The 16,225-nt window shown below is 37.8% G+C and overlaps 1 protein-coding gene across 2 annotated transcripts in view; it reads left to right on the top strand.

The window, feature by feature from the left end:
• ARHGAP15 (Rho GTPase activating protein 15) overlaps positions 1-16,225 on the top strand; it is a 630,630-nt gene that overhangs the window by 193,692 nt on the left and 420,713 nt on the right. The window lies entirely within an intron of this gene.

Here is a 16,225-nt window from a genome sequence, read left to right on the forward strand (position 1 = left end):
TTATAGGGCCTTTTATGTGTTTTGTGCACTTATGGTTTTCTGTAAACAAAAATAATAAATAACAGGTGGGTAGCTAAATATACAACTCACTGGGAGTTGAGCATTTCCAAGAGGAGGGAAAGGCAATATCAGAAACACTCTATATAGATTTCACTGCATTCAGTAGAAATGTAAATAGTCTTCAGCTGTCACTTTTAATAGACCAAAACTTGCTATTTATTAGTTTATAAAATACAAATATTTCTACTAACCTACTATTTTTCAAAAATGTATTATAATAAATGTTATTATAATGGTGTGCTTTTCATAGAACCAAACATGAAGCCTGTCTTCTGTCTTGTCTTGACCCATTCTTGGTAGGTAGACAGATGGGCCCAATAAAGGATAATTTAAACTGTGGCCAATAACCAAAACTCAGAAGTTTCTAATATAAAATACACAACCTAGTCAGCATTCTTTAACTGTAGCAATTTCCTTTTCCTATATACCACCTCCTAGGAGACAAAGAGGAGGCCAGGAAGGTGGTGGGCTGGAGCTGGCTGCAGAGATGACTGCCACTGTGTGCTTCTCCCAACTCCACATTTTGTGACATCATGTCATTAGCCTGATATGCCCATGGTGGAAATCAGTGAATTCCACAAGCCGGGACTTTCTTTCCCAGAGAGCCTATGGTAAACTTCAATAGCATAGACCTGGGCCAGGGCCTAGAAGTCTGGCCAAAGATAGTCACTCTGAAGTCACTTGGCTACAAGCCTAGAGAGTGATCACTGAGAGAGAGAGCAACAGAATGAGAAGATTCAGGGAATCAGTAAGATTCAAGTCTGGCAGAAAAGACCAGAGGAAGACCAGAGGAAAGAGTTGAAGGTGAGGCTAAACAGGAAGGCCTGGGGTCATTCTCTGAGCAGAAAGAGGGGAGCTATGCATTCTTGGTATTGAGCAGTCGCAGTCCGTTGGGAGAGCGGATGGGTAGTGGAGTTGGGCGTTAAAGACTCTAAGGTGAAAGGTTCTGAGGTTTTACACACAAAGAAGAGATTTTTTTTAGGGTCATAGTACAGCAGAGGGTGCAAGGCTTCTGACAAGTTACTACAGATTTACCTAATAAGACAAACCTACTGCACCTGAACACAGCTTTGCCTGGAAGCAGCAGCACCTCACTGCACAAAGGCTGTGCCTGGAGCCCCGCAGCCTCCACTCACCATAGGAGGAAGACATAGCTGCCACAGTCGGAACAGCAATGGGTAGACCAGGGCTCCCGATGCCTTGCAGCTGGGGGTCACTACCACTTTTCTGCTATCCTTTGTACTCTCCCTGAAGAAGGGTGATCTTGTGTATGTAAGAGGAAAAAAGGCCTGGACACCAGAATCAAGATGCTCAAGTTTATACAAATTGTATAAACACAGGTTCCACCTAAATGCCTCAGTCCAGCTGACGTAGACTCAAGTCAAACTTGTGTAAGCACAAAAGGAAATGAACTGATATGCCCCTCTCTTCCTTTCTTGTTTGTTGGTTTTATATTTAAAAGGTTTGCTCTCATAGAGGCTTCACACTGATGGGAACCTCAGCACTCAGGCAATCAGCATAGGAGAGACTGTTTCCAGCAAAAAGTCCTGAGGGGGCTTCTCACTGGCCTGGCTGTGGTTACATCCTCTTCCCTGAACCTGTATTATGAGCAAAGAAATAAAAATTGCCCCCACTCAACCTGGGGCTGGTGGCCATATATGGAGAAGAGCTTGGGCCCCCAGGACTGAGAGGGGAAAGGATATTTTCCCCAAAGGAAAAGGTACAGACTGAACATAGAGAGACATCCAATGTCATTGTCTTCTTAGTAGAGTTGCAGGGGACCTAATGATGTCTTCCGAAAGTAGATAAAATCTTAATTATAACCACTCTATCTAGAATATTGCTTCCTTTATTGCCAATGTTTATATGCTTATGTTCATTTCCCCAAACTCCATGCCTTCTAAAATACCTTTGCCAGGGTGGGATCTCTCCATGGCTGGACTCAGGCAGTTCCTTTCTGTCAAATTTACTGAGGCACTCAGGAGAAGCTATTTTGCCTCAGCCAAGAAAATCCATTGCTTAAGTGAGAAGATGCTGCTTTATTAACGAAAAGAACTACTATATTTATTAACGCATTCATGATTTTAAAATTGTAATCAATTAAATACCATAGAGGTTACCTGCTCTAGAACTCTCTCTAGTTCCCCTGAGATGCCTGAAAAAGAGCCTGCGAATGTAGGAAATGACTTAGCCAGTGTTCAGCAGGCAAAACTGCAAATATCTTAGAGAGGGATGAAATGTCCATGAGTGTGAGGACATTTTTTTTCAGATTGGAAATCAGTCTTATCTCAGAAATGATTCATTGTTTTGTTCTGTTTTATTATATTTTATAATTTAAAAAATTATAGCTAGGCATGCAATGGGTCATATATTAATGCACTTCAGATCACAGAATTTCCTTAAAGTGCTTTGTAATTTCATTTGGAAATCTATATGAAGAGATACAAACATGGAGGAGAGGCCAAAGCCATGTGTTATGCCAATTTACAGACCTGGCATTCACATCTCAGCTTTACCTTTCATTAGTTTGGTTTATGGTTCTTTGATTTTAAATTGTGTTATTAATTCACCATGCATGCATAGAAACACACTCACACATAAAACTACAGGGAGAACACAGATTAAAAATGTAATCATTTCTTTCCTTAGTTGTAAAATTCACTAAGGTTAATATTTGTCTGTTTTATATTTTGTTTTCCTAACATATTTTCTTCTTTATTGGAATTCTAACACAATCTGTGTGGACAGGGAAAATTCTCCATGGCTTTCTTTAGTGTTTACATACTTAATTCCTGAGGTGAATTACCTGCTAAAATGATTTATATTTGTCTTTGATGGCCCTCCACCAACATAGAACAACTGAGATATTCTCCACGGCAGCAATACTTACTACTTGGTAACCTAATACTTATTTTTGTTGTCTTTTAGTGAGGAAATGTAGAGAGAGTAAAACTGAATTTGTTAGTTCAGGTTTAAACACTTGCTCGTACTTTCTTTTCTGTATTACACCAGCTTAGCTACAAAAATGTAACCACTGGTTTTGAAATCATAATCTTACCTTCTGTTTGTATGCTGGTCCGTTGTGTCAGTAAGAATTTTTAAGCACTTTAGCATTTTATCAAAGTAACAGGGCACTTGATTTTCATTCATCCATATGAAAACAATTAGGAAAAAATGCCACTTATCTTAAATAGTATTTGTCAGATTTTCTTCATCAAACTTGGTAAATACAGATCTCTTGACATGTTGATGAATTTTCATCACTCTGTGGTAAACCTAAGTGACTAGGCTGTGGCCCGTGAACAGCTTTTGTTTCTATGTGACATTAAAATGTATTTTTTTAAAAAACATGATTATAATGAATATTCAAAATCCGATCTATTCTGCAGCATGTGCACAGCAGGTCAGAAGTCACGGCTGGAGAAGAACACTTACTAGTCAGTCTTGAGGTTTTATTATTTCTTATGAATCTCATCTTTTCACATGCTTCAGAGATATAACCATCAAAGAGGAAAGCTGGCTAAATGTATACCAGTGTCCGTTTACCTAGACAACTTTGAAAATTCATTTCACATGTAGTTAAGCTAAAAGTTGGTATAGCTCTCTAGCTGTATATTATCTTGACTCAAAATTTCTTGGACCGTATGTTCAAGACAGCTTGAAACAGACATTATAAATGAAGAGTAATCAGTTCAGAGCATTTTCTTCAAATACTCTTCAATTTCTGGTTTCAGCAGAATTTTATTTACTCAAATATAAATCTTTTTTTAAACACTCTAGAGCCTCATCCTCAACAAAACACCTTATTTTAGCACAATTGTTTTTATATCCTGTCACAAGGTGATGATGATAAATGGTAAATGATTAAATATATTGTTTGTCAGACTTTTTTCACAATTCAATAAATATTCTGAGTCCTCCCTTGTCACCTTACTTACAATGATTATCGAGTGGAAGCTGTGTTTGCAATCAAAGGCAAAATCTAGTTTTTATTTTGGTTGTTCTTCTTTGCCAAAGATAAAATGCTAAATAAAACTTTGGATGCTTATAAACCAAGTAATCACAGAGAGATATTAAATCCTTTATTTGGTAACTTTGAGCTATTGTATACTGAGATAAGAAAAACTCACTTGGAGCTTCTGTCCAAGGGGAGATATATGTGCAATTCAGTGGGAGGAATATCTGTAATGATTGCGTGTTGGGTATACTTCTAAGATGTAAATCACTGGTTTGCTCATATAATATACTTATTCCATGGAATTTTATTATATTCACTATTTATTAAACACCAAACACATTAGTAACAAGAATAATGATAAACAAAAGAGAAAACAAAAGCCAACCTGCCCCTCAGTGTCCTCCCCACTGGCTATTAGGTTCCCTGATATTTCCACTTTGTCCTTCTGGTTCAGAGTGTCCTTAAAGTTGCTGACATATTGATTATGTCAGGTACAGTAAAGCAGCGCATTAGAGCTATTTAACTGGGGAAAGTACATCACTGGGGAACTTAATGATATGAAACACCTACATTTTTATAGCACTTACTTGGTAGTTTTCAAAGTCATTTTCTCATTTAGTATTGTTGTTACTATATTCTTCCTGTTATCCTGTGAGAAAGCAATCCAGAAATCTGATTTCCTATTCTTTGATTAATAGCTATGATATAAGTTTTTACCTTTTTTTAATAAGTGAGGAAAATGAGGTGCCAAGAGTTCAAATAATTTACCGACAGTCCCACAACTACATACTGACAGAACTGGAACTCAAACTCTCTTCCGCCTTGCTCTCCACAGCTGTACCGAGAAAGAGTGACAAACAGCCTAACAGGCTGAAGTTCTCCTCTCTGCTCCATTCAGCTAACACTTTGTATCTTTTAGGGTCCAGCTTCAATCTCTTCTTGAGTGGGGCCTTCTCCAACAATTAAAGCTCATTTCAAATGATTAATGTCCTGTGTTATTTTACATAGCGCCTATTTTGGCATTTAATCATAGATTATATTTCAGTAGTATTTATGAGGATTTGCATTTTTGATTTCTCTCCCCTGTGAGAATAAATAAAAGCAACTTATCGATGTGTTTTGTGCTGTTTTTGCTCTAAGGTTGCCCTTGATTTCTGAATGATACAACTTTGTCCTTACTCATGTTTAGGTGACAACTTTACTATGTTCAGATAAGATACAGGGCAGTAGGCAAATTCTAAGAAAAGGAAACCTCCGCGATCTCTGCCTCCTAGCCTACACCCATGACTATGTTACATAATACTGCAAAAGTGATAATGTTACTCCCTTGACTTAGTAATGTTTTATGGCAATGCTGAACAGATTTGGCCATAATAGCAAAGTATAATTTAGGCCTCGGTGTAGTTGACTTTCATCAAAAAGGAGATTATCCTGGGTGGGCCTCATTTAATCAGGTGAGCCCTTTGTGAGAGCGTCTGGATGTGAGTGACAGTCTCCTTCTGGCCTTGTAGAAGCAAACAGCTACGCTGTGAACGATCCACAGAAAGGAGTGTGTCTCTAGGAGATAGGGCCTTAGCCCACAATCATAAGGAAGCGAGTTTTGCCAACAACCACAAGAACTCGAAAGAAGACCTCTGAGAGACAATAACCTCAGCTGATACCTTTATTACAACCAATGCAATTCTGAATAGAGGACTCAACTAACCCGTGCCTAAACTCTTGACCCGTGGAAACTGTGAAATAAGAAATGTGTATTGTGTTGAGCTGCTAAGTTGGTGAGAATTTGTTACACTGTCATATAAAACCAATACGTAAAGTTATGCCTATATACCATAAAACTTGTCAATTTATATGGAAATAATATGTTCATATATATAAAATACAAATTATTTATGTACAACTGCATATACCACACATGCCTCATTTAGCAGGAGAATCTCTATCTTAGAGTTTTAATTGCAAAACACTACAAAAGTTATGAGAGAACATACTTTAAAAGAAAGTGCTTCATGATTAAGAATAATTTCAGGGCAAAAAAGAAAGTTGATACTAAATGTAGAAGTTTAGTATCTATGTGTTGAAGGAAAAAGAGAAGAGTTTAAGTAAAAATTGGCCTGCATGATCTATAAAGTACAAATAATGTAATATAAGGTTAGTATTTCAATGTTCCTGCCCAAAAGATTTTTATAAATATATAATTTTACTATGCTCCCACTCTGCCATCAAGTGTTAATATATAAAATAAATTTGAATAATAGAAATAACATTGTCAACTCATACTTCATAGACAAATATGACATACCCATATTCATATATGTGTTAAATGTATAACTATTTCATAAGTAGCTGTGTATGATTGCTAAGTCCCTGTTACTTTACAGTTGAATACAGGGTATTTTTTTATCTGGCTTTTGGGGACATTATGTAAGGGCTATGAAACTTAGTAAATCATGCCTTCAGAATTTTGAAGGAACACATATACATTATTGCCATACTGTTTATGCAATTTCCAGATATGACCCAAATAGAATTATGATTTTTTTCTAATTCAATTTGTCCTCAAGGTTTCATTTCTCCATCAGTGATATATTGGACAACTCCTCTAAGCAATGAATATACATAGGATGAGTTATAATTTTCCATTTCTAAAGTAATATGTTTGATACCTGCCAATGTCCCCACATCAATTTGAATATTCATAGGGAAAAAGTTTATCAGCACAATAAATGTAATAGCCTATAATGTATATATGTTCTTTTTAGTTTTCCTTATGAGGCTACACAAGTAGCTATTGCTAAACCTAAGGCACTTTCCCCCAAAGGCATCGTTTCTTTGGTTTGCATTATAAGTGAAGTGATGTTCCATTCTGTCCTTAGTAAAATATGGATCTTTGAGTTGACCGTCTATCCATTTACTTCGGCTCCACAAGGAGGGAAACACTACCTATGGCAGAGGAGGGTAGGAGGATCAGACATGAATGAAGGAACTTTGCCAACTTCAAACCTATTCACAAACAAGAGCTGTAAACATGTATTCCCTCCCCACTTGGAATTACATTTTAGCAATATATTTTCATTATGCTCTGTTTTTGTGGCCATGCACGTTGATGACAATTTGGTGAAATTTTCTTCATGCCCTCACTCCTCTTCCTAGCTCTCGTCTTTTGTAACTGTAAATATGACTTTACCTGTCTGTCTCCTCTACTAGACTATCAACTCTTCAGCACAAGAACAGATTCTTGTGCCTTCTTTCTTTTGTCAAAAGCCACTACGCGTAATAATCAGTGAACAAACGGTTCTGATTTTTCCTTTGATAAAGGAATAAAACAGTAAATAGTGAAATTCTTAACAGTCAGATTGAAGCAAGGTTTATATAGATCTCTCATTGAATCCAGCTAAGCTTTCTGAGAAGACGTGTTGATACTGAAACAACAACAACTAAAAATAACCTTTAAAAGTACAGGAGAAAAGAGTCTGAAATGCGTAGCCACTTTAGAAAGGAGAAGGTCATCTTCTGGAGTAATAAGAGAGATATTTTGACAGTAGTGGAAGGGTTAATGTCATTTTTTCAATCTGACCTCAGATTTAAATTGTGATTCTAATGTTAATCATTATAAGACATAAGCTTCACACCTCATAAATTCAGTCAGTCTGTTTCCACTATCCAGAGCCATGTTAAATAAAGAACAGTTTCACAAAGCATACATTTCTAGAAAGCCCTTTCTTCGCTTTTTCGCAAATTATATTTCTTGTCATACAAGCTACCTTTCATGAGCCATCTTCCACGAAGCCCTAAAAATAATAATGCAGACATTGGAGGCAGTAAATGGCCATCTCTCTTTCAGTCAACCCAGGATGTAAGTAAAACTGCAGCCCCCCACCCTCCCATTTATACCATATTTAGGTCACAATATCAACTCAAACAAAGAAAGAAATGTCCTAGAACTAGGCATACAAATATTGTGCGTTATTTCTTCCCTTTGAAGTGAATGAATGGAAAGGAAACTAATAATAATGTGACATTATTGCCCATTCCCTAACCGAAGCCTGGAACAAATAAAAAAGCCTTCCTTTGGTTGTTGTGATGGTGAGATAGAACAGGCTTTCATAATGCTAGAGGTACAAACACCCTCATATTTTAAAACCGTTTGATAAGATTTTTATCTGCCATATATTTCAGTTGGGGTATGATTTTATGCTTTACATTGTGTCTAATAGGCCTATTCACAAATGAAGAGTACATGAGGAAAAAGATGAGCATCACTTCATAACAAGACATTGAGATAAACTACCCTAAATTATGAAAGTCACCAATGCATATGGCCTTTTTATTCATGGCTTTTTCTATTCAACTATCAAAGTGCTTCAAGTGGCTTTGATGACATGCTTGTGAATTCATGAACGTGTTTTTCATAATGCGCTCACCTTTGGTACTTAGAGGTTATGTGATTGCTTTTTGCTCGGCTGGAAAAGAGAGGCTCAGAGTGAGTTTGCAGACGCGTAACACTTGAAAGCAATTTCTTCCGTTGTTCTTTGCTACTTTTCACAGACTTGCTGGAACTCTCTCCCCAAACGTCAGACAATGACAAGAATAAATGTTAAATACCTGTTCTGCAGTATAACGACCACATTTTTTGACTGCCTGGTACCTATAAAAAATTTGGGACACTTCAAGTGGCTCTTCACTATCATTTAGTTCTTCCAATTCAGAACAGACATTTGAAACAAAAATAAGAAAGAAAAGTGTGCCATTACATTGAGGTGGCAGATGTAAGTTGGCCTTCATTGACAACCTGACAAGATCCATTCCATACAATTAAGTAAGGGAACTGTTTTAAAATCAAGATGACGACATCTTGGGTAATCCTTTGTGAGTAATGGAGTGAGAAGAAAAAAAGGGAAGAGAAAAATGTCCAAACGTGATTAGCAATTGCCCTTTGTGAGAAATTTTCTCCACTTCCCATTTGACTTTTCTGGAAAGCTTTAACAAATATTTTCCTCAGTGATACTGTTTGTTATAAACATCAGCGTGGGTTCTCGTGGTTTTTACCATATGAAGACGACACATGGGCAAACTTTATGAAATACCTGGCCGCTCTTGCCAGGACATACTGTTAGCTCATGGAACAAGCTCATCTTGTCCCTGCTGCAAGGATCTTTTGCATAAACGTTAAAGTAATAACAATTCAAAGAAATAAAAACCCTGGAATTTCCTAAGACTTGTTTTATGAAGGCAAAGACTTGGGAAAAAGCAGGAAATGTAGTACATCGAACAAAGTGAAAGACAAGGTAGTTTAACTTGTTGGTTTGTTTGCTGAAATTCCAAAGTAAATACACTGTAGCTGAAAGTGTTCCATTTTTATCCGCCTGCTGCGGTAATGGTTGTGTTACTTCAGGGCTTCTACTTCAATAATTGATCAGGGTTTGTATAGCACCGGCTAAGAGCAAAAATAAGAGTGTTGCTTTGAACAAACTGCTGCAATGTTATAGCATTAGGCACAGAAACAAGATTCAGGAAATATAGATATAGGAGAAACAGGAAAAAGATGGATACATTGCGTGGTAAATACTGCTTCAGGCTAGAAAGTAATGAGAATTTTTCCGTAGAGAGTTTTGACCTGCTATTCAAAAATTGTTTCTTGTCTTAATAAATCCTAAAAGTGTAATTTACTTGCAAAAGGGAAAGAACAAAGGCACCAAAATTCTTTTGATAACAACACTTGTTAAGGTTGATAAGTTGGGTTTCAAATGTGCAAAGAAAAATGTGTGACAGTTTGTTTTAAGGTGACAACCTAAGTGTTCAGATACTTCCATCTTTTGCAACTTATCAAGCAGTAACCGAGTGGTAGCTTCCACTTGCACATTTGCAGTGTAAACGGTGCCAAAGTAGTGTGAGCTGAATTCATACTAGAAAAATGGGTTTATATTTATTGCTAAATTGATCATCACAGATCTCTATAATTTTACAAATACTTTTTTTGGTTTGGTTCTAATTTGTTGGCATTACATATAAGAAACACCAATCCTTTCAGAAAATACATTTTTCAATATAGAATTTTTCAATGATAGTTATTCTATCTTTCCTTTTTATTCTGGATTGTCTCTCACATGACTTACAGAGTTATCAATTGTCAGATGCAAACTATTTCATGCATATACACGTCCATTCAACCATGCTTTGCATTTGTTTCATAAGCTATTTAAGAATTTTTCATTGAACCTTCTTGATTGTATGTGTGCATACCCTCATGAAAATGAACTTTAACATGGGGAAGCTTAAAGTGATATGTTCTAACTTTAAATTAAGAGCCATGCCTTTGAAATAACTACCTTATAAGATTACCAAACTTAGTGTAGACAAGAAACTGTGATGTTCAAAATAATCATTTTGATTTATTCCATTAACAAACACGTTACAAAGGAGTTATTTATTTATTTTATGCATAAGTACCATGGAGAAGAAAAAATTAAGCAGTTATATATGTCATACCAAAGATTAAGCAAAAAATGCACCTGCAATAATCTGTTCTTAATTGCATAGACCCTTCAACATAAAAATATCCGAAGTATTTGCTTCAGATCTATACTTCGAATGCACCCATACTACTGTAATTAAAAGGCAAACATTAGGTTGAGAATCTGATTATGAGGATTAGCCTTTCCACAACGAGTTCTCAACACTGCTCATAGAGCTCCAAGATCAAACAAGTTTAAGAGTGTTGTACTAAATAAGAAAAAAACAGATTTCTTTAATGGAGAATTTCTCAGGGCCCTTAAGATGTTAGTGTACACCACAAGCCTCCATGTAGGGCCAGAATGCAGTGTTCCTAACCATACCTCACCATGACAGTTTGTTCAGACCCCCAAGGAATTAGTGAGTTGGAACGTACTTTGAGAAACAGGGATCTTAACCTGTACCAGCACCAACACTGTTTAGCTACACAGTGAGAAAAATCACTTTCCTTGTTCTTTACCTTTATGAATTAAAAGAGGTACACAGAATTCCCAGTCTATTTCACAGGAATTGAAATTGAAAATCCTCTTAAAAACTATTACCATAATGCCCCAGCCTGGTGGCTCAGTGGATTGGGGCATCTATCACCCCATGCAACAACAGATTTACAGGTTTGACCTGATTCCAGGTCAGGGCACAAACCGAGGTTGTGGGTTTGGTCTTGCATTGGGGTGGGTATGGACAGGAAGCAGCCAGTCAGTGTTTCTTTCCGACATCGATGTTTCTTACCCCCCTCTCTCTCTCTAGCTCTAGCTCTATCTCTCTGTCTCTCTCTCTCTTCCTTCCTCTCTCTCTGACATTAATAGGCACATCTTTGGGTGAGGCTTTAAAAAACTTAAATAATTGTCATAATAAAAAATTACTTAACATAAAAATGGCAAAACTATTAGATGCCAAACTCAGAGTGGTTGACTAAGCTCTCTAACCAACTAAAGGATGTTTGTGGGCAGCAGCGTCCCTGCATGTGTTGTTTTGTTCAGGATTCAGCAGAGTTCCACATGGCACACACTTTGGGGAATCCCACGGCTAGTTGAAATCATAAATATTAAATGTTTAAGTGCCAAGGAACCGTTTAAGGGGATTTGAATTTTTCTTCTACTCCTTCAGTGTAAGTTTATTTTTTTAAAGATTTTATTTATTTATCGTTAGAGGGGAAGGGGAGGAGAGAGGGAGAGAAATATCAATGTAGGATTGCCTCTCATGCGCCCCCTGCTGGGAAATGGCCTGCAACCCAGGCATGTGCCCTGACTGGGGATCGAATCGCCATACTCTGGTTCACAGGCCCGCACGCAATTGACTGAGTTACACCAGCCAGAGCGACTCCTTCAGTGTAAATTTATTATGAGCAGCAGTGATAGAGAAGTGGGGACACAACTGCAAAATGCAGAGAGTATGTATTTAAGGAGATAAAAAGAGCAGTCAAGCACCATTCAGTGTGTTAAGGCCAATGGTGAGGGGAAAGCTAGAGAGCCCTACATTGCAGGGGTTTGGGTAAATTATCCAGACTAGGAAAAGCAAATGGTGACTTTGAGCTGCTTCATGAGGGAATTGAGGAAATTTTTCAGGCGGAGAAAGGACATTCTGAGAAGACAGAGTGGCAAGTACACGGCATAGGCATGGAAAAAATGGTATGTTTCATAATTCAAATAAAGAGCTCAAGGGAAGGGACAGGAAACTGGAATGGTAAGTGAGAACAACAATAGAGTTTTTAAATGCCGTGCTGGGGACTCGCTTGTTTTCCTCTGGGCATCAGAGGAGCTGCTGCAGTATCTGCATCCAGGGAGGGAGAGAGATAATTGCGAGACAAGCAGAAACAGGCAATGATACCTGTGTTTTCTGTCATGTGTGAATACACGAGAGCATGACTGCAGATGGGACTCGAGTTTAGGAGTTGAAACACTGTGCCAGCTAACAAAGTTTACCAAAGGCAGTTTGCTATGACATTTAAAAACAAAATAATTAATCATTACATGGTTGCATTCTATATCACTGATTTTCAATTTTTTTTAATTCTCTGAATGCTTTGCTCATCTATTGTGCAATAAGGAAAATGTAGTGGAAAATACCAAGAGAGGATGATTCTGTTTGGTGGGGATGTGGGTATGGGAGGCCCCAGGAAACAGCAGAAGTGAGCTCTGGGAATTTAGACAGCAACCCCAGAACGCAATGAGGTATTGCTTGAAAATCGCTCTTCTAAATACTAAAAAATAATGTGTCTGACCAGACATTCTAACTGCCTTTTTTTACTTAAGAAGATTTTTTGCTTTCTTTTTAAAATTATGTTAAAATTGTAGTTTTCTTTCTTTATTCCGCCATATTAATTGAGAGCATACTACTTGCCAGATCCTGGGCTAGATGCGGGGAAATCACTGGTGAACATGACAGACATCCCTATGGCCGAGGAACTTCGAGTTAGCAGGAAGACAAGCAAATCATCCCATCCATAGGTAGGAAGTTGGCACTCTGCAAAGTGTTATAGAGAGACCTCCAAGGCACCAGGCATGACTATGGGAACTACTATGCAAGTGGTAGATCTGGTGAATGAGGTCAGAGGAGGCTACCTGAGAAAGTCTCCATTCAAGCAAATGGGCTGAAGGTCGAGCTAGGTGGGGTGGGGAAGGAGTGGCTGGATGTGAACTTCAGTCTGTGGAAGTGTGTACAAAAAGGCTGTGAGGAGTTGTTTAGAGGCCAGTGTAGCTGGTGTGGGGTGGTGAGAAGAGAAGGAGAGATGATAGGAGGCAGGGAAGGTAAGAAGGAAGAATCAGACTTTGGAGAGTCATATAGGCTGAGCTAAAGTTTTAATATTTATCTGAAGAGCCTTGAGAAGCCATTAGATAAGTTAAGGCAATGCAATGTGGCATTGTTTTTTTGAGGCTACATGTGGCAATTTCTGTAGACTTTATGTGGCATATCTATCAAATTGTGCATTACAGCCCTGACCAGGTATTTCAATTAGTTGGAGCATTGTCCAGTACATAAAAATTGTATGGGTTTGATCCTTGGTCAGGGCATACACTAGGTTTTGTGTTCAATCCCCAGGCCAGGTATTTATAGGAGGTAACTGATGGAGATTTCTCTCTGACATCATTCTCTCTCTCCCCCATCAATAAATATATCCTCAGTGAGGACTTTAAAATATAAATTTGCATCACATTAATGATTCATAGTTTTTTTAAATTTTATTTATTTATCTTTAGAGTGGACGGGTTAGAAGGAGAAATATCAATGTATGGTTGCCTGTCATGCGTTCCCTGCTGGGAAATGGCCTGCAATCAAGGCATGTGCCCTGACTGGGAATCAAACCGTGATTCTTTGGTTCACAGGCCCGCACTCAACCCACTGAGCTACACCGGCCAGGGCTGATTCATAGTTTTTTGCCTTCCTAGGTTTCTGACTGCCATTGAACTAAGAACCAGGGATGTTTAGGAATATAACCAATGTGAGTAACACCTTCTGGAGTGCTTTTTCAGGCTTTTATGCTTTCAAATCACAGGATTTATTTTCAAAATAACTCTAGATCAACTCAATTGAGCAATGACTGGCAAAATATCAAACATTTTTTAAAAAAGAATGAAAGGTGTCTGCTTTTATGATAGAAAAATTCTATCCAAACACTGGAAAGTAGAATGCCATTGACCTATGATAATTAACTTGAGGAGAAAAACTTGTCTTTAAATTAATTGCTCAGCTGGAAATTATTTAGTAATTCTCTGACTTCTAAATCCCAGGGGTTTTCTTCTTCATATTATATTATTAAACATCTTACAATCATCTTAAAATGTAAATTTTGGAAGGCATTACTTTCCTTCACTTCTAGCTGGCAAGTGTTCCTTTATGTGTCTAATAATGATAACAAACATTTCTTGCATGCTTGATATATAGTGAGCACTAAATCTAAGCATTTTAAATGATCTATCTTATTTTAACCTCACAATTACTTCCATAAAGGAGGGATATTCTTACCGTTATTTATAGACAGGAAACAAGCTTTGGAAACAAGATTTTTACCCAAGGCTACACAGCTAGTAAGTAGCTGAGTGGAATTTTGAACCCTGGGAGTCCACAGGGAGCCCATTGATTATGGCAATGTCCTGCCTTAATAATTAATAAAAATAAATGTAAAAGTGTACATTTCATGTCACTCAGCAAACTTCTAATGTGTGGGGAGAAGAAGAGGACAAACGCGATCAGCTCCGTGGGTAAGTTCCGTGGCCCTGTGCCTTCTAAGGATGGTTATTAACAAGGAGAAAACAATATATCTCAGGGATTAGAACCTGTTAATGTAAGCTTGCTTGGCATTGAAACACTATGTGCAAAAGGCATCAACCACCTCGCCAAGCAGTTGAATCTGGACCCTATACCTGGTTACTACTTAAAAAGCAGTAGGAGAGAAACAAGAGGTTGTATGAAATTAATGCAGTGACAAATTCTTAACTAATGGGAATAGAGAGAGTATCGAGTGATGATTTCACCTACTCCATGTAAGTGCCCTTTTGCTAATCTAGTTAACCCCTGTGAAGCAGACGGAAACCTCACTTTAGGGTATGCTTTCCGCTCAGGGTTCGATCAAGGGAAACAGAGTACAGAAATGTGCAGGAATACCAAATCATTAGGATGCCTGGCTCAAATTCTGCTTGAGTTACTCACTTGCTCTTCGGTCTCTCTAAGTCTCCATTTGTTCATCTATAAAATTAATATCACTTCTCTCACTGAATTGTTGATAAAACCCTGAGTTTATTAGACTTCAAAGTCCGTGTTCTTTCCACTGTGTCATACTCTATAACAGAAAACAAGACCTGAGACCAAAGCAAGCAATGGACATGAGGTAATGTGCTCTCTGTTGGGAATAACAATCCACTTTTTCATGCATATTGATTAAATGCCCATTACATGTCAGAATAGATTCTGTTGGATACGCTCCTTAAATGCCATGCTAGCTTACAAGGTTGAAGTGAAGAGTAAAAGGGGGTCATTATGATCGCTGTTGGCGGGTGGAAACGTGGTGCGAGGTAGTGAAAAAGATCACGGAAAGTAGCATCAGTGATGTGAGGTGCAGGCCCAGTCCTCCCAAGTGGGTGCCCTTGGGCAAGTCTGTGCTCCTGGGCCTTCATCTCTAAAGGGAAGGGCTGGATGATACACTGGGCCAGATATTATCCACAAAATTTATGGTCAGATTCACAAAATTTCGATAATCAAATACACTAGCTAAGCAAAGAGTTGCAATGTGATAGCAAAGGGAATTACCAAAGAGTGGGTGGCACTGCTTGTTGGTAACATCAAGCACACCTATAAAGTGTCAAGTGCTCTGACTGTGAACGTAGATTGGACAATGGTCTAGAGAATCTTGTGCACCTGGAAGAGAGTCTGGACCTACTCCGTAAGGCAACAGGGTCATAAAAAAGGCAATTTCCAAATATTTCTCTGGAACCAAATGTCAAATTATTTTAGATTCTGTATTGCTCTTCTTTGGTATCCATGGTCTTATCTACTGAGGATAAGATTCTCAAGTTGCAGTTTTATATATGTTCATATAAAATACCATAACATAATATACTTTAAACTGTAGCCAGCTATTATATTCAGCAGCATCATTGTAATTTGCATTTGGATGATTTAAGCTATCTTGTGTCTCACTATGTGAAACTCTATAGAGAGTATTTTGGGTGTTCTCACTCACAACTTTCATATGGTCCA

Source organism: Sturnira hondurensis, unplaced genomic scaffold, assembly GCF_014824575.4.
Source record: "Sturnira hondurensis isolate 20B ecotype Veracruz unplaced genomic scaffold, ASM1482457v3 Scaffold0019428, whole genome shotgun sequence".
Classification (NCBI taxonomy): domain Eukaryota; kingdom Metazoa; phylum Chordata; class Mammalia; order Chiroptera; family Phyllostomidae; genus Sturnira; species Sturnira hondurensis.